The 19,600-nt window shown below is 38.8% G+C and overlaps 1 protein-coding gene across 11 annotated transcripts in view; it reads right to left on the bottom strand.

Moving 5' to 3' along the window:
- LOC125462131 (trinucleotide repeat-containing gene 6A protein-like) overlaps positions 1-19,600 on the bottom strand; it is a 231,933-nt gene that overhangs the window by 79,260 nt on the left and 133,073 nt on the right. The gene's annotated exons all lie outside the window — the stretch shown is intronic.

Below are 19,600 nucleotides of genomic sequence, written 5' to 3'. Positions count from 1 at the left end.
GCATCAATGGAGTGAAATCCGCAGTAATTTAAAGAACTCCATCATAGAAAGTAGAACATAAAAAATCATCGATAATAATGGAGCTTCATGTGGAAGCTCAAGTAGTCAACAGTAATCCAAGCACTGAGGTGCTAGATTATTTGAACAAACATATACCAAATTATACTGGATGAAGGGAAGGCTGAACAGGGGGAAATCCTCTTCTGGAGCCTGGACAGCACACCAAGTGTCTCTTGCAATATACAGACTTGCATGCTCTTAAAAAGTACAAAATCTACAAAGTATGTGCCCCAAATAAGAATTACCATTCCATTTCAATATCTTTTAAAAAAAGGGTATTTGCAAAATTATGCACCCTGATAACATTTTCATCAAATGATATTCAACCAAAAATAGTCAGAAACTGCAGATCAAATATTTAAGACTGTATAAAAGGGCAAGGTCACACTTTTTCTCCAAACAGCAATGTTCATATGCCCATAAGGTCAGCATCACACTGAGCTATTGAAATCATGAAGACTCCATGTTGTAAAACTGTCTTCAAACACCATTTATGAAGGGTTGAGACTACAGTTATTCCTCTTCATACAAAAACCCTTGCCACACAAGATCTACAGATGTGAACAAACCTGTTTTCAGCTTCATTCAGAAGACGACTAGAGTCCTCTGGCTGTATTTGTGGTAATCTTCATATCGTGAGGGCTCAATGCATGAGTAAAGCAGCTACAAATCTCACTTTAGGGATACAGAATTTTAGATTCTCATTACAGTGCCTTTATCCATTCCCTGATCCCCATCAATCCAAAGCAGGGTTGGCACAACACTAACCTAACCTTCTGCTGTTTTGCAGCTACATAAATACTAAGGGCAAGTAAGAGAGTTACCCAGGTACATGACTCTTGAAAGATGACATCTCAGTGGATGTTCACCATACTGGATGTCTGATTACCTGAATTCTTCTCAATCAAGCTGTTACCTTTCCCTCCAAGCAATACAATCTATTTTCCCTTGCTCTCTCCCAAAAACTCTAAACTACATCATCTTGATTAGCTGAGCTCCTATTACTTTAATTGAATTCATAAGCAGTATTTTTCCTGGTAGTTTTGTGGAATATTTAATTGAATAGGTTTATGTAGCTGCCATACACTATGCACTGTACATTTTCAAATCCAAAGAACAAAGTATAATTTGCCCAAAAGGAGCTGAAGAGGCACCACCTTACATTTTGTACTTCCCTCCCACCAACCTATCCTGCACCCTGCCCTGTCACCGCATTGCAGACACGTGCTTTCTGTTATATTCCAGATTACAAACATTGAAGATCAGTAGTGAAATGAATGTCACAAATCTATGCATTATGTGTTTGCTGCACAAACATTCAACTACGTCAGCTAGCTAACAATCACAATATCTCGGAAACTGAAGGCTTGATAAGGAATAAACACTCCATGAGAGTTGAGTGGATGATTCAAGCTCAAGAAGGCTTTGAAAAAAATTGTAAATATGTAAATTCTTGGTAATATCTGAAAACTGAATGTCATAGCAAAAAAATCTAAAGGTCACCTGTCAATCAATTCTTTAAATATTGCAATAGAACAGATATTGCAAGGAAAAATGTATAGATTCAGCACAACTGGTTATAAGATACATTGATCAATTATTATCTACGAGCAATGAGTTAAATGAGCAAAAACCAAGATGATGCAGTGAGAAAGAGATGTCCAATTTCTTAGTTGAGCTTCATACTATTTTCTAAACACAAAAACTTTACATTCGACAGGGCATTACCACATCACAGATATGTCTCAATGGTATTCTGCACTGAAGTATTTAAGCGCAATGGCTTGTTCATACAGCAAGTTCCCACCCAAAATTAATCTAGTGGTTTTTAGTGGCCACAGTCCTGATTAAGTGCGGATACTAAAAACATAGAACAGCACCATAATTCCTCACATATATACTAACTGAATTTTTGAAACATGTAACTTTAAACCAAACAACATTAAGCAAATTGGACTTTTCAATAACTAATGCAAAAACTTTAGTAAAGGTTTTGTAGGACTATTCCTGTAGGGCAAAACAGAACATTAACCATTATATCCTGTAAATGTAAGTACTTAGCGCTGTTAAAATTACGATATACATAAACTAAACAACTTCTAAAACATTCTTTTAAGTTGAGAAATACACTAACTGTTCAAATTACCTCCTGTCCTCTGATCAGCTGCTTGCCACCTCATGCTCCCTGAATGCACCCTCCACCCCAATTTGCCACTGCCCTCTCCTCAACTCTGTTTGTGAATTACAGCTCTAGAAATAAGCAACAAGAGGCAGGAAGAAACAAGAATGACAGCAACTTTGAGTTGCAGAGCTATAGAGGCAAGCCACAAGTCAGTGGCATAGCAATTAGGCAGGTGGGACAGTGAGAGAGTCAGGGGCCAAAATTAAGCCACTCCAAAGAAACACTGATCCCTCCCCCTTCAGCGGTGTGAGGTTGTGGGTGGAGGAGAGAGAGGGAAAGGGAGAGAGAACACAGGCGGAGTGTTCTCCCCACAAAATTTCTCTAGTTGGAAAGTATATATGTATTCTACGTATCCCAAAACGTGCCTTAAATATCAGGCACTGCATCTCTCAGTTTGCCAGTGCATCTTAGTAGCTCTTTTCATAGCTGTTCTTAAATTTTAAAATGTTCGTCATGGAGCCATTTTTCTCTCTCTCAAAATGAATGTAAAATTCAAATATATTATGGTTATTGCCACCCAGGGATACTTTCACTACTAGATCATTAGTTAATCACCTGCACTCTGGTTGGTTCTGGAACAAGAAGTTTAATTTATCCCAAAAACATGGAATGAACCTAGGATATCTTAGCACATCTACGTATAGATTAAATCTCCTGTGATTATAACAATACTTTTCTGACAAGCCATTACCTTTGCCTTCGTGTTCCATGTTTCAATTATGTTTACTGTTAGCAGGCCTCTACATGACAACTTTTTTTTAAAATCCCCACCCAAACTACTTTTAATCATTATTTCCTAAACTTAGGTTATCCCCTCTACTGTGCTAAACTATTATTAACATAGTTTTCCATACAACTTTTTTTTTTAAGCTCCCTACCCTTAATATGTCATACTCAAGTCCTAATCTATATCATCTTGCAGCCGTACCTTTAAATCAAAACTTATTAGTTTCTATTTGCACTATCAATTCATCTGTTTTGTTTCAAATTTTACACGCATTCAACAGTGTTCAGTTTGTCATTATTCATTTTGTAACATCTAACCTTATTTGTGATTTACTTAGATTTTTATAAACTATTACTTCATGATCAGTTCATCATTTCTCACATCAATACTTATTCTCTTCCCTCTGATATACCAAACTTCAGTTGCTAAGAGTCATAATGGATTCAAAACATTAACTGTTTCTCTCTCCGCAGATGCTTCCAAGCCTGCAGTTTCTTCACTATTTTGCATTTGTACCATGTCATCCTACTAACCATGTAGTAGATTATTAAATCAATTAATGTCTTTCTCATCACCACTTTACTAATTTAAACCTTAGAATCTAACAAACATTACCACTTAAAATGAAAATAAACAATGAAATCACTAGAGCTGTACCTCCCTTCTGTTAGAATCTCTTAAATAAGCTGAGTAATTACAGATCATTGATAAAATCTTATTCTCTCAAGTACAAGATTAGACCTTTCTGTGGAATGATTCACAGTATAATTGTCTTTTAAAAGGCACATGGTAGGACACAAGGATGAGGAAACAGCATTCAGGTTTTTCACAATGCTGTTTGTTCTCTTTTAAGAATACCTTAGATTTGGCAACCTAGGAGTAAATATTTAAATCTGAATACATCCTAGGGGCCTTCACTTTCTTATCTTGAGCAGAACTCTTACCCTCTTATCCCTGCCAGCCCACAGCCTCAAAAACATGAATCAGGAAAAGCCTCAACTAAATTTGCATTTGGTACATTTGCTGATAATTGATTCCCAAAGTCAAGTAGCTGCTCATTAAGTTACATAAAGCACCTGCAAGCTTACAGTAGGAAAGGAAATGAAACTCCAGCCTGATGAAAAAATTTGGCTAATGGATTGAGTTTGGGGAGCTGCAGCACTCAGCTTGTTTCCAGTTTTACACTGCTGAACCTCATTTTGATGGTCGCTAATTTTTAATTTTACTTTGACAGAAGATTAGTGTTCACAAACCTTGCAGGACAATGTTTGAAAGAACGAGTGTCAGGTAGCCAATTATTAGTTCATTCTTGATCAGCTAAATCAGCACTGTAGCTCATTTGGGGAAGCAAGTGATGCTTAGGTGCTAAGTCTGTTTGATTTGTTGACTTGCAGCACAATGGTAGTGTCCCTAGTTCTGGACTAGGAGGCTCAGGTTGGAGTACCACTTCCTTCAGAGACACGTAATTACATCTGAAGAGGTTGTTCAAAAATTATCTCCCCGATACAGCCCAAATACATGAGCACTAGTGATTTTAAGGTTGATCAAACTGAAAAGAGAAGCCTTGACAAAAAAATTCACAGTGCATTAGGTATAGTTTCTACATCAATACAGCATTGAACAAACAGGGAGCAGGCTACTTTGAATCTGGCAATGGGTAATAAGGCAAGTTTAATAAAGGCAGTGTCTGCTGACACCAACAACTGTATACAACTAAGCATGACCACTCAAATCACGAACACACAGTTGCGAACACTGATGCCATCATGTCGACTTTTACAAGTGACATCAGACGAAAATGCATTACTGCATATGCACAGGAAAGCACACACAATTCTGAACTGGGTTTCAGTGGTGGGTAGAGACCCTGGTTTCAGTGAGAAGGAAAGACAATCCAGAAGCTGGGGCTGACCAGAAGAGCATGGAAGCAGAGATGTCAAAGTAAAATGACAGGAATGCAGGAGGTCATGTTTCTGACACATCAGTACAAAAAGGTCACATTTAAACTCTGGATTTGATAGTCATGCGATCATCTCATCTGTTTTTTCAGTTGCTGCTAACAATTCAATCTTTTGAGGCCAAGCAGGCAGGTTATTTCTTTTGTTGCATGCTCAAGGAACATCTCAAAGAATTATAACACAAAAAAAACTTATCTATTAAAAACTCAGGTTTCAAATGATCACCAATTAAGCCTTGTAGTGCAGTATATAAAGCTTCACGATTGTGAAGCATTTCCATATTCACTATTGTACAAATCAGATATTTTCACTAGAAATGTATTTCTCTGCTACAGCTAACTGCATCTCTACATGATTTTTGCAGTTCACCTCCCCCAGTTCTTTTAAATAAAGGAGTTCAAATTCAACTATTCAAAGAAAGTTTAAATGATTGGAAATGGTCCACTAATTAGCAGCTGTTAGATTTCCCGGGGCACTACTTTAAGAGGTAAATTTCAGCTACATTTCAAGTTTTTACACACTTGCCAAACATTTAAGAATATACACTTTTGAAAATCAAAAAATCTAAAAGTGCCCAGTCCATAACTAACCTGAGTAGGTGCCACAATTTGGGATGGCAGGGGTGGGGTGCTTAAAATAGGAAAGCAGTTTGAAAGGTTTTGGTGGAAGACTTTTTCAACTTTTGTTTCTTTTCCACTCTGCAAGCTTCATAAGAAAATGGAGGGAAAGTGTGGTGTCATTTTACTGCTACAAAAGAGCACTGTTTGCCAACTCCTCCTGTAGTAGGGGCCCAAGGCAAAGCTGGGTTAACTTGAGAAGTGTAGCAACTTCCTACGTATTTTGTCTAAATCAAAGGCAGATGGAACAACTTAAGCCAATCAGAATCAAAGCAAGGCAACAACACAAAGCTAAAGCGGTGAACAACCACAGTAACATGCAAACATTTGCAGCCAGAGATGTTTCTTCCTTGCTCCCTTCTGCAGTTTTTACTGTACATTTCCTATGTTTGCTACGTCCCATGGTGGAATTAGTTATGGCATGTTAAAGACCAAACAAAGGGAAACCTAGCTTTCAGACAAACAATGCTTAAAATTCTGCTGTTCATACGGCCGTGAGTTAGGAGAAAAGGTAACTGCACCTATGCTATACCAACCTATCATCCCCTCAATGGTAAGGAGCACAAACCAAGCTGCACTTGGTTCAACAAAACGGCAGAAATTATCAGCAAATTTATTAGGAAGATGATTTATTTTATCCAATGCACATTTTCCCTGATTTTCTAAATTCAACTGACAATCACAAGTTCTCCTCGAGCACTTTACTACCAATTAACTACTTTTCCTTAAGTGCAGTCATATTTGCAATACAGAAATGCAACTTGTGTCCTCAGCAGGGTCTCACAAGTGTCATAATAATGACCAGGAAACACAAAGATGGTAACACTGGCACAGTAGGTTGTGTTCAGGCTTGTCAGAGCCTGTCCGCTCCAGGCCAGCAGCATCCTTTTAGTCGGCGTCTTTTTCTTTTCTTTCTTCATCAAGGCCAGATGGGTGTTGGTAGGGCAGCAACTGCAGGTCTGCAGTGCGGTTCAGGACTCCTGCCAGTGGAGGCCAGAGCCTGGACTCTTTTCGGCAAAGCCCTGGGTGGGGACTCCTGGTGGCAGTACGCCCTGAGCCTGGAATCTTGGCAGCCGTAGGCCTGGGGTAGCTGCTCCCAGAGCCGGGACTCCTGCCAGTTTCAGGTGGCAGCAGAGTCAGGGTCTCCCGGGGCATTGGCGTTATTGTTATTGTTCCCACAGTGGGTCTCCTTGAGGACCAGAACAGCTGAAGCCCTGGAACTGTGCTTGAGACCTAATCTGAATAGGTGAACTCTGAAGTAATTGATTTTTATTCTTTTTGTAGCTCAAAATGCTAGATTGTGGCAACAAAATACTTGCCACTGTACCTTGAAGATGTGTGTTATACTTTCAGAATAGTATAAATGGTAAAGCCAGAGATTAGGGCTGCCCATTTAACATCACAACTGAAATAAGACAGCAAGCGGAGGACTCACTGAGAATTACATTAAAGCACCAGCCTAAATTCATCTCAACTGGCTGCAGTGGGGTTTGAAACCACAAACTTGAGTAGAATAGCGATTTGTTGTCACTTGTAATGACAAACCTAAAGTGAGATGTGTATAAGTCGCCACAATTCAGCACCATTTTAATTACAGAAATTATAAGAAGAAATAATTAAGACAAAGGACGTCCTTTGTTCCCTCCCGAGCCCTTAGGTCTCTGAAGCAGCTACGGGACACTGCAGCAAAGCCACCCAAGCAATGATTTCTGGACCAGATCCATCACTCTGCCACTGCCAAAGCAGAAACCAAAGCCATGGTACTGCTGCCATAGCAAGGAGGTTTAAACTTGACCACCAAGTCACCACTGCCGAAACCGTCACCACTTTATTTGCTCCCCAAAGCTGTCACATTGCTGCCATAACTGCAAGGAATGAACTGGAACCACCATACTGCCACCGCAGAAATTGCCGCACACCAGGGAGGAACAGATCAGCCATGGCGTTCGATAAAGCCACGGCCACTATGGCCACAAGGAACAGATAGTTGGATCCAGCACGCCGCTGCTGCCTCAGCAGGGCCTCACAACTGCCTTCCTCCGCCACAACCACAGAAAAGGTAAATTTTGATACAAAAGAGAAATGAGAAACAAAACTATACATTGGCACATATCATTAAGTCAAAGATAATACTAAGGATCATTTAAATACTGAGGCTAGTACTATAACTTGTAATGACATATTTAATTCCATCAATAGCACATTCAGTTTTGGCATCAACAGCACATCTCAGTAAATGTCAAAGCCCTGTCTAGAATATCTGACAAGCAGCGGGCATAAGCACTGTCACTAGAGAAATGTAAGGTCATATATGGGACAATTCATATACACAGAACACACCAATTCAATCCACAAATACAACCTGAAGACTTGCCATTTTAACTCTCCACCTTTCTCTCAGGCTGACATCACTGTCCTCTCCCGACTAAAGCGCTACTGCAAAGCAGTTTAATGCAAGCTCAAGGATCAGCACCTTATCTTTCAATTCGGCACCTGACAGCCTTTTGGGCTGAAGGTAGAGTTAGAAAGTTGACTGAAACTTTCTGTTCCACCACTGTTTGCTTTTCTCTGCGTTCATCAATTTTGGTCCATCTGCCATTCATCTCAGCACTTCTTTAAAAGAATGTATTCAATTACTGCTCCCGTGTCTAGCCCCACCAACATTTCTGTAATTAAAGGTCTCCTATCTTCTGCCCAGAACAGGTTTTCTCTTGTCCATTTTCCACCCTTCCCCATTTAACCTCCTTAAAAAGTCAGAACATTTTTAACTTTGCCCAGTCCTGATGAAAGATCAAAGCCTGAAATCTGAACTGCTTTCTCTCCACTGATGGAGACAGACCTGTTGAGAACTGCCAGCACCTATCCAGTTTTGCTTTTAAATTTATCCAAGGGACCAGAAATGAACCAGTGAAGAATCCTAATTGGATTAATTTGATGATTAGGTAGAGACAGATTGTTGGTTATGAGTTTGCCACATGAATATGTCCCAATGTCTGCAACAAAAACGAACATGAACAGTAACATCAGGTGTGACTCAGTTGATAGCACTTGAATTCAAAATACACAATTCCAGGTTCAAGTTTCACTCCAGTGCAGGAATATAATATTCCACTGCAACACTATGGGACTGTTGCTCTCCAAAGTGTCACCTTTCAAATGATACATTAAACTGAGGTCTAATATTCCTGCTTTGCAAGATGCCGAAGATTCTAAGGTATAATTTCAAAAAAGAACAGGAGAGTTCATCCTTCATGTTCTGGCCAATATTTATTCCTCAAAGAATGTCTCAAAAAATCTCATCATTATCACTTTGCTGCTCTTAACAGTTTGCTGCATACATACCAGCTGCTGTGATTACTATATTACAGTAGCAACATTTCAGAAGACTACCTTACCATTTCAGTGGTTGGGTCTGCTTTTAGGCCCAGTACTCATGTAAATTATGATTTTTTTTTGTTTTTGTAGAACATGGCTTGAGAACAACACACCAACAGTAGAATTTTTTTTTTAAAATCGCATTATACTTTCGCTGATAAAATTCCATAAAACAAACCTCACTTCCTACAGAGAACAGGCAATCACTTGTATTTCACAAAGCATAATTTTCAAAATACTAGTGCTCCACAGGTGCCATGTTTGCTCCCAGTGTAACAAAGTGCCCCTTTTTGTTAGGAGCATTAAAATTCTTTAACATAAGCAAAGCTAACATCACCAAACAAGGTAAAAAGGTTACAATAATTTACAAAGCAGCTGTGATACAATGCCATAGTGTCCAATATCACGACTTTTGCTTCTTGAGCGCTTGAGATTGTACAACACCTTCATGAAGGCTCCACTTATAGTGACTTGGCTATGCTCCGCCAAACCTCAAACACATCTAGATGGGAATTAATCATAGCACAACATCGTTAAAAGATTCTGACAACCTGTAGAAAAGTTTATTTTCCATTTTGTCCTCCCTACTTATATGTAAAGCTTGACCAAGATACTACTGCAACACAAGGCTGGAAAACATCAACATTTTAACAATACATTTCTAGCTTGGGGTCTGTGAGACTTGCACCTATGATGCTGTAAAACCGATCCAAACAATCATGTCAGTGAATGGAAACCTTTTCAGTGGGAAATGGAAAGATGGAGAAACAGATTCAAGAGTTCTACAAACACATCTAATAAAGTGCCATTGCGCTGTGCCACAGTTAAATGGTCCAAAAGATCTTGTTTTGATGTATTATGATACGCTGTCGCTATAATGACATTTTTTCCAGTTCATTAGTACAAGTAGTAGTCTCCACAGTCCTACCAGACTATATGGCTGCTCTCAGAGCTGGTGATGGTTTAACCTGAAGGTCATCATGCCTCAAACATGGAAGAGGTTGAGAACTACTCTATATTAGTACATAAAATTTAGCGCATACTTAAATATTCAGAAATTAAACAACTGGAAAATCAATTCTTGCTTCATTTTGAGCCATGAACCATGTCGCTGGAAGAGATGTCTTGACCACACATCTGAAAATCTATTTCACAGCAATCAGCTGTAATCCACATAACCAGTGACAAATTCAAAAACTAAGTAAAGACAATAACACTAGCAGATGAATGCAGATACAAAGTTTATTTTATCACTGAAGGCTAAAGTTAAGTACAACAGAGTGCAATACAAACATTGTTACCTTTAAATACAACTGCATATAATGCAAAACACTGCTTCCATAATATTTTCTTGTCTTTTGATTGAACGTGGGTATTGCTTCTTTGATTTCCAAACCTTTGATTGTAAAACTGAGGGTCAGGCAACATATCCGCGTTGTTTTTAAGAGCACAAGAACAAATAGCTGAACAATCCAAATAGCTCAACAATCAATTCTATCCTGTTATTTATGAGTCACAGGACTGCTTCCAGCCCTTTTCAACATACACTTTCAAATATGACCTTTTTTATGCCCAAAAACCTTTCAAATGCATTCATGCTGTTTTCAAATATTCCATATGGCAGAGGTTTTCATATTCTCACGAAGACAGAAATTTCCTCCTAAACTAATAAATAGATTTATTAAATTATATTTACCTCCTCTGGTTTTGGTGTCCCCAAAGTGGTAAACCTGTAAAGCCAATCTATAAAACCCCTTCATAATTTTAAAAATCTGCATTCAACTACTTATCAGTCTTTTGTTAATGACAGAGCATTGAATCTCAACTTCTTCAGCCTTTCCTGATAAAAATATATTTCAGTTTTGTTACTGTATCAACCTTGAAAATCATTTTACCTTTTCCGGGTGTCCTGGATATCCATGTGGGAAATTCTCTTAGGAATTCTAATTGACCACCATCACTTCTCAAGAACCCAAAGAGCCTAGACTTGACCTTGAGTTCCAAAGATGGACAATCAATATCAGACTTGCTGTCAAATCATTTCCCAGAATTTGGTTTTCCTGAACCCTAGTAATTCCAATCACATTCTCAGTTTACATTCTGACTGCAACATTTGTGCCAGTCAGATCGTTACTTACTCCATTTCAAAGCTGGTACACACTAGTGGTCTGCATATATTAATGTCGTTCTTTTAAGAGCAGTGAACATGAAATTAAGCAATAGCTGTTTAATTTTTTTTAAGCGAACCAGTTCAAGGATGTTATTTAACATCTCTGGAGCTCATGGGGCATGAACCCAAGGTTCCTGCTCATAAGGAGGGACACTGCCACTGCACCACAAGAGCCTCCTACGTTTGCTTTCTCCTACTCCTTCCCACTGCTTTCTAAACACAACCAGGAGAAAGGCAAGGCCAACTGCTGAGTCTCACTAACTACTTGTACTTTTTATGTATCACTTTTAACTTGAATATAGTGGTAGTTCTGTTCAGTTATTCATGACTATAACTAGCAAAGGGGAGAAATAGATATAATAAAAATTGAGCATTTTCCAACATCATTAACCACTAAATTGGAGCTCTGAATATCACTGAAATACACAAGGGTTCTTTCCTGTTATCAACACAAGTCACTACTGCAGTTATTTTGACTATAGCTCTGACAAAACAGAAACAAGTTCATTTATTTTTGCAGTGTTGGTTACAAGACTGTTGGAAGAATAGCATATGTTGCTTAATCACATTCCAACTCCACAGGACATGAGGCATTTTTTACAGTTACACAAAAGCCTGTAAAACTGATTGAGTGAAAGGCATTAAAAACAGCTCTTTCAATGTGAAAACTGAGGAGAGGTGGTAGCAACAGGAGTGAACACCATCACACTCCATTAAATATGTCATAGAAACAGATGTCAGCTACTGATATTAGGGTAACTTTGTCCAGCAATGAAAGCTACTGACAAACAATACCCAAGTTTGCACTTTTTCTTCTTAATTTTCTTAATCTGAGACACAATCTTCAAGTGTCGTGTATTTGTTCCTTTTGACTTCTTATCCAGATACCATCTGTCACACATATCCAGCATCATTACCTAGCTACATGTACAATCATTCCAAGTCTGGCTGTGATCAAAATTGCAAGATTTCTAACAACTGTTCTTTAATTCTAGAGGATACTCCTAACAGTGCATAATAGTTATTGCACAAGAATGAATGGTGGATCTCATAGTCTGATCTTTTAAACAGCTTCTGAAAATGTTAATAGCTCCAATACCGTAAATAGAACAGAAAGAATAAGTGGGAGGAAAGAAACTTAAGTGTGCTCCATAACTAATGTCACAAGAGTCATGAAATCTTCAGAAAATTATGCAGAAATAGATAAAAGTGAAATTTAAACTGAATTGATATGTAGCTCATGCTCAGATTACAATGGCAGCCTTTCCAAACTAATACCAGCCCCAGCAAAATTGGAGTCAATAAGAAACTCTCCGTTGGTTATAGTCATAAAACAAAGATAGATTCTTCTGGCCATTGAAGATGAATCATGTCAACCAAGGGACACCGCAGGTATTCCTCAAGCCTAAAACATCTTCAGCTGCTTCATAACTGTTCTTTCCTCCATCAGAAAGTCAATCTGAGGATGTGTGCTGATGATTTTAATGTTCAACATCATTCACAATTGCTCAGATATTGAAACTGTACATGTCCAAGTGTCTCAAGAACTGCACATGGTTCAAGTTTGAGCTGATAAGTGACAAGTAGGATTCATACCACACCAATGTCAGGAAATGACCATCTCAATAATACAGAATCCAATCATTGTCTGTTGAAGTTCAAAAGCACAATCAATGCTGAATAATCCTCCATTAACAACATCCTGGGGTTACTGTTGACCAGAAACTGCACCAACCACATAAATACCACTGCCACAAGAACAGGTCAGAGGATGGGAATTCTGCAAGTAACTTACTTCTTGGCTCCCCAGTGCTTGTTCACCATCTTCAACATAACAACATGGAACAGAAACCGCAATTCAGCCCCTTGAGACTACCCTGCCATTTTGATGTAATCATGACTAATCTCATTCAAAAACAGAAATGGATAGAGAAACTCAGTAGATCTGGCAACGGCTCAAGAAAAAGCAGAGTTAATGTTACAGGTCCAATAACCCTTCTTCAGAACTGGTTGATCTCATCTCGGCCTCAACTCCACTTTCCTGCCAGATACCCTTCAATCTATTACGGATTAAAGTATCTTATCTCTTCTTTAAAACTTAATGTCCCAGCATCCACCATACTTTAGGGTTGTGAATTGTTCAGATTTCTTCTTGTTTTTAAAATTGGCTACTCCTTATCCTAAAACCAAGACTCTCAAGATTGCTCCACAAGGAAGCATCCTTTTTATGATTTTATCAATCCCCTTTAGCATCTTATGTACTTCAATTAGATCTGTTCTCATTCTTTTAAACTTCGCAGGAAATAAGCCTTAATTGTTCTTTCCCTCAGGAATGAAACCCCCCCCCCGCCCCCCCATGGAATCCACATTAAAATTTCCACCTGCCAAATTTTAGCCCATTCACCAAAGCTATCCATATCCCTTTGTAAATTTCTTATTTCTTCATTGCTACTTACTTTCCATCTATTTTAACTGCATCTGCAAACTTAGCTATATTATTTTCCATCCCCACAGATTTTAAATAGCTGGGCCAAAGGCCCGAAATCTGTGGCACCCCACTAGTTACATGTTACCAACCAGCAAAAGGCACATTTATCGTGACTGTTTACTGCTGGTTAGTTAATCCTCAAGTAAGGAGTGTGATGAAACTCTCCATTTGCCTGAATGAGTACGGTCATAACACTCAAGAAGCTTGACTTCATCCAGAAAATTCAGCCAAGTTGAGTGGCAAGCCAATTAACACCAAACTCGTTCGATTCCCATCCAACACATCAACAGAATTGGGTACAACCCACAAGGTAGACTTATAATTCACCCCACATAACATAAACTTTTAATATTCGTTAAGTTTGGATTTTTGAATTTTAAATTAGGGACATATTGATTTTTTGGTGTGTCTGAAGGGTTTAATGCTTAACTTGCAAGTACTTCTATAATCTTGGTTTTTTTTTAAAGTTTGAAAGGGATAGTCTGCATGACTAATGGATTTTTGTTTACATTGGGAGAGTTTGCAACAAGCAAGGCTCACAGGCATAGGTCTTAAGCTTTCAGGTGGTATTTTCTGATTTTTTTTGGGTAAAGAAGTTCATTTTTCAGTTTCAGTTTGGGGCCCTTTCAAGTCTTGGAAGACGATGAATGTGCAAAACAGTTACTCCTGAGAGGGGGAGAAGATAACTATATTTGTTAACCTTAGATTACCTCAGCATATGGAGCTCAGTAATAGCACTAGTCAAGGGGTATCTGGATAAAACCCTGAAGAGTTTGTTGATGCTGAGAAAATTTAAGCTCAGGTATATAAAAGTACCAGGAAGGGGCTACCACATTTTGCAAACCGTGAGTGAAAGTCACAGTTAAATTATGTCTATAGTGGTGTTAGACAGGCAATTTTCTCTGAGCACTTTACAAGAGGTACTTTTAGGAGAGCTTTGGCGACTAATGGGATTGCGTTTGAGTGTTTCAAAATCTTTAAGTTTGTGTTATAAGTATATAGTCTTGTTTGTTATTATACTTTCACTTCCTTTAACTTCTGTTTTATTGTTAAATCTGCATGTTGGTGCTTCACAGAAACATAGAAAATAGGACATGTAGGCAATTCAGCCCTTCAAGCCTGTTTCTCCATTGATAATGATCATGGTTGATCAACTCAGTACTCTTTCCCTGTTTTCTTTGCAAACCTTTGAATGTTTTCAAGCAGTTTTTAAGGTTCAAGGAATCCACGTTTTGGCCTCAATGTTTTCTGTAGTAAATAAGTCCACATACTCAACACTTTTGGGGTGAAGAATTTCTCCATGTCAGTCCTAAATGTCTTATCACATATCTTTAGACTGTGACTCCTATTCTGGACCCACTGGTCATTGGAAACATCCTTCTGGCATTTACCCTATCTAGTCCTGTTAGAATTTTATAGGTTTCTTTGAAAGGGTCGCTCATTCTTTGAAACTTCAAAATGGTCCTAATCAATCCAGTCTCTCTTCAGAAGTCACTCCCACCATCCCAGAAATCAAGCTGTGAAACCTCAGTTGCGCTCCCTGCATCATTAGAACATCTTTCCTCAAATATGGAGGTCACAGTTGTGGTCTCACACTGTACAACTGCAGCTAGGCATCCCTGGTCCTGTACTCAAAATCTCACACCATGTCGGCCAATATACCATTTGGTTTCTTTGTCTGCTGCACCAGCACACTTAATTTCAGTGAAAGGTGCACAAGAAAACCCAGGTCTCATTGCACCTTCCCCTCTCCCAATCTATTGCCATTCACATAATTATCATCTTCCTGTTTTTGCTACCAAATTGGATAACCTCACATTTATCCACATTATACTTCATCTGCCATGCATTTCTTACTTGTTCAAAATGTCCAAATCATACTGCAGCTAATCTACATGTTCTCCACTGTTCACCTTTCGATCCACTTTGGCAAGTCTGCAAACTTGGAGATATTACCTTTGTTCCCTCATCTCAATCATTAATATATACTGTGAACATCTATGGCCTAAAGCTCGGATCCCTGTATTATCCCAAAAATTAGTGTCTGCCAGTCAAACAGACCCATTTATTCCTATTCTTTGTTTTCGGTCTGCCAAACTGTTCTCTGTGAACAAACAAAAACGAAGTGCTGGAGAAATTCAGCTAGTCTGGCAGCATTTATGGAGGAGGGGTAAAAGTGTTAACATCTCAAGTCAGATATTTCTTCAGACAATTCTATATTCATGTCAATACACTACTCCCAATCTAATGCACTCGTCCTGAAAAAGATTCAAAACAAAGAGCAAGATTCCACTTTGAGCGGTTGCTAAATAGGAGCTTGTAAAAATAAAAACTGTCCATAATTATCGAACATAAAACAGCACAGCACAGGAACAGACATTTCAGCCCACAGTGTTGTGCCAAACATGACACCTTCTGCATGACAATCAACCATATCCCTCCATTTCTTGTTTATTCACATTCTTATGTAAAAGCTCCTTAAACATCCCTATCATATTTGCCTCCAGTGCTACCCCGGCAGCACATTTCAAGCACCTTCCACTGTTTAAAAAAAAATTGCCCCTCACATCTCCTTCAAATTTTTCCCCTCTTACCTAAAATGCACGCCCTCTAGTATGAGACACTTCAACTCTGGAACAAAGATTCTGAATGTCAATCCTATCTATGCCTATCAATTTTACAAACTTCTATCAGGTTTGCTCAGCCTCTGCCACTTCAGGAAAAATAAATCGTAGTTTGTCCAGTTTCCCCTTATACAGCTCATACCCTCTAATTGAGACAGTATCCTAAAAAACCTCATCTGCATCTTCTCCAAAGCCTCCACATCCTTCTTGTAGTGTGGCGATCAGAATTGAATGCAATATTCTCTTATGTGGGGCCTTACCTAAAGCCAATTAAACTACATCAACTGTCCCCACCCATAAGTTCTATGAGTTACATCCTCCAAAATTATTGCAAATTTGTCACGCATGATTTCTCCATCATATAAGTTAGATGATTGTTTAATACAGTCACTAGTTTCCAAGTGCTCTATTAAACCCTCGATAATGTGTTCTCGCAATTTACCTACTATCAACTTCAGGCTAACCAGTCTATAATGTTGTTTTCTCTCACCTTCCTTTTTATATAGTGGATTACATGAGGTACCTTCCACGCCATCAGAACATTTCCAGAATCTACAGAATCTTGAAAGATGTTGAAAGATGACCACCTTGTTAAAACCAAAACAAAGAGAACGTACGATCTCTCAAGTCAGATTTCAGTCTGGGATCTGACTTGTCCAATAACATCTGTGGGGATCGTAGCACATTGAACAACTCACAAAGGCTCCTTTGACAGTACATTTCAAACCTCCAAACTCTACCAGGTAAACGTACAAGGAGGAACACATACTTGGGAATACCACCAGCTACAAGCTCCCCTCTAAGTCAATACTAACTGGGAACTATATTATTATTTTATTGTCGCAGGAGCCTACATCCTGCATATCTACACCAAATTCTCAAGGACAATTAGGGATGAACAATAAATGCTGGCAGAACCGGCGGTATCTAAATCCTATTAACAAAAAAGTCTTCAACAACTTAAGATTCATTAGCTGAAACTTCACAAGTGCTTATTTCTTAGTCATGTAAAGAGAATAAAAGATCTAATTCTGCAACACAGGAACAGGAGTAGGCCATTAAGTCCAATGAGCTTGTTCTGTCAATGAAATGGATTTCACAACTGAACTACAATCAAACCCCGTTTGGCCACCTTTGTCTTGCGTCCCTTAATACTTTCGGCCAATGAGAAAAATCCACTACTGATTGACTATTTAGCTTTGATCCAATATTAATTCAAATTTAGAGAAAAGATTCCAAACTTCTTCTACACCTTGAATTTACAATGCTCATTTCATTCCTGCAAGGGCTGGCCTAATTTATTAACTAAAATCACCAGGCCTCAATTCCCGAACAAATGGGAGAGTAGTTCCTATCGCTCCCCTCAACATATTGAAAACTTTCAGGAAACCCGTTTCTTAAATTTCTAAATTTCAGGGAATATAGCTGAAGTTTGTTTAATTTCTCCTTTGAGGGCAAGCATCATACTGGTAAACCTATACCACACTTGCTTCAAAGTCAACATCTATACAAGATAACGGTTTAAGTTTTTACATACTTGTACTCTAATTCTTTCAAATACAGGTTTTTTTTTAGCATGTCACAATAACTGTACTTCATTGGCTGCAAGGTAGCATGAAGCCTTCTGAATGAGAAAAAACACTTAATTGCAAATCTTTTTTGTACTTGTTTTAAACACATATACAGTTCATTTGCAATAGTTACGCTCTGCTCATTCTCCATCCATCCTGAACATTGACAGCTTTTCCTTGAACATTTTCAGTGCAGAAAGTTTCACCTGGAATAACAAGCTCTTCAAAGTATTTTGCACAGCAGACAGCAAAAGGCCACAAAATTCATTCTTTGGCATTACCCTGTTTTGCACAATACTCTTGGATTTTTTGGTGGGACAAGCAGGTTTTAAGCATAACCATGATAGATGATAGATATTGGAATACCATTCAAAATCCAGAGTTATAAACTGCGTGCAGGGACAATTACCATTAACAAAAGTATTTTAGGATGATGGTGCTTGTGTTCGTGCGTGTGCGTGTGCGTGTGCATGTGCTTCCCCACCTGCACACCCTGGCGCTCGTGCGTGTGCGCATTTCCCCACCCACATACGCTGGTGTGCATGCGTGTGCATGTTTCCCCGCCTGCGCATGCTGGTATGCGTGCGTGTACGCATGCGTTTCGCCGCCCGCGCGCACACACTCACGCGTGCGTGCATTTGCGCGTTTGTGCGTGGGGTCAGGAGAAGAAACACATTCACAAAACATTCATAAACACAATGCTAATGTTTGACTGAAACTTGAAAGTTCCTCATCCTCAACTCAGGTGGACTGAAGCAAACTGTTACATTCGACATAGTAACATCAGGCAGGTCAACAGACCGAAAACCAAACATGGGAATTTTGAGGTCTACAGGGCTTGGTATCTCAGAGGTTGTTACTCAAAGCTATTAGGAACAGTCAGCTCACTTACATTTCAACCAGCAGGTTAATGACTAGAAACCAGAAAAGTTTTTGGGAGGGAATTTCATCAGGGTGGTCAAGGAGAAAATGGTTTCAAAAGCCAATCGGCAATTCAGGCGGAAAGATGCAATAACCAGACCAGTTCAGCAGAAGGTGCAGATAGGGCTATGAAATCAGGCACTAAATTAGTGTGGCCAACATCGAGCCGGTATAATGTAGTGACTACACTTTTGACCAAGACCAAAATCAGTTCCTCAGTTAACAAGTGAAAGACTAAAATACATGAATTGTTTTGGATGAATGGCTAAATTCAACCACCTTCCAAACAAAAGGATATACTCACTGAATCAAATGCATACACCAACTTGTACATAATACATTTTTGAATTGAAAATGAGATTATAAAAATTTGCCTACAGAGAGCCAATATCATGAACCATGACAATGATTGAATAGTGATGTACAGTGTAATTAACATGCACACTATATTTACAGGGAGCAATGAAGCACCCAGTCCAATCTTTGCCATCCAGAACTATCAAGATTGTGTCTTAAAAAACACTTGCATTTTCCTGTCTACATACTTTGAAAATGAATTATTCATGTACAGTGGCTCTAGCTGAATTTATTCAATGTCCAGACCTCTGTGGACAAAGAAACTCCAGCTTCAAGGTAAACATGACAAAAGGTCCCCAAGGTTTCAATTATCAAAAGGCATGTTTAAATTATTCAGCTACGATAACTGATTGATTTACCAAGTCGATACATGTTTGGGACAAGCGGTCAGGTACACAGTACAGGTAAAGCTTGAGGTTTAAAATACAATTGGATATCAAAATGGGAGAGCAAAAATGCTTAAGCCATCAATTTAAACTATTTTTTAAATTCACACGTTGGATAGGAGTGCGGCTGTCTGGCCAGCATTAATTGCCTGTCCTTATAGTTA

Source organism: Stegostoma tigrinum, chromosome 23 (genome assembly GCF_030684315.1).
Source record: "Stegostoma tigrinum isolate sSteTig4 chromosome 23, sSteTig4.hap1, whole genome shotgun sequence".
NCBI classification, from domain to species: Eukaryota; Metazoa; Chordata; class Chondrichthyes; order Orectolobiformes; family Stegostomatidae; genus Stegostoma; species Stegostoma tigrinum.
This window is presented reverse-complemented; position numbering and strand designations above follow the sequence as displayed.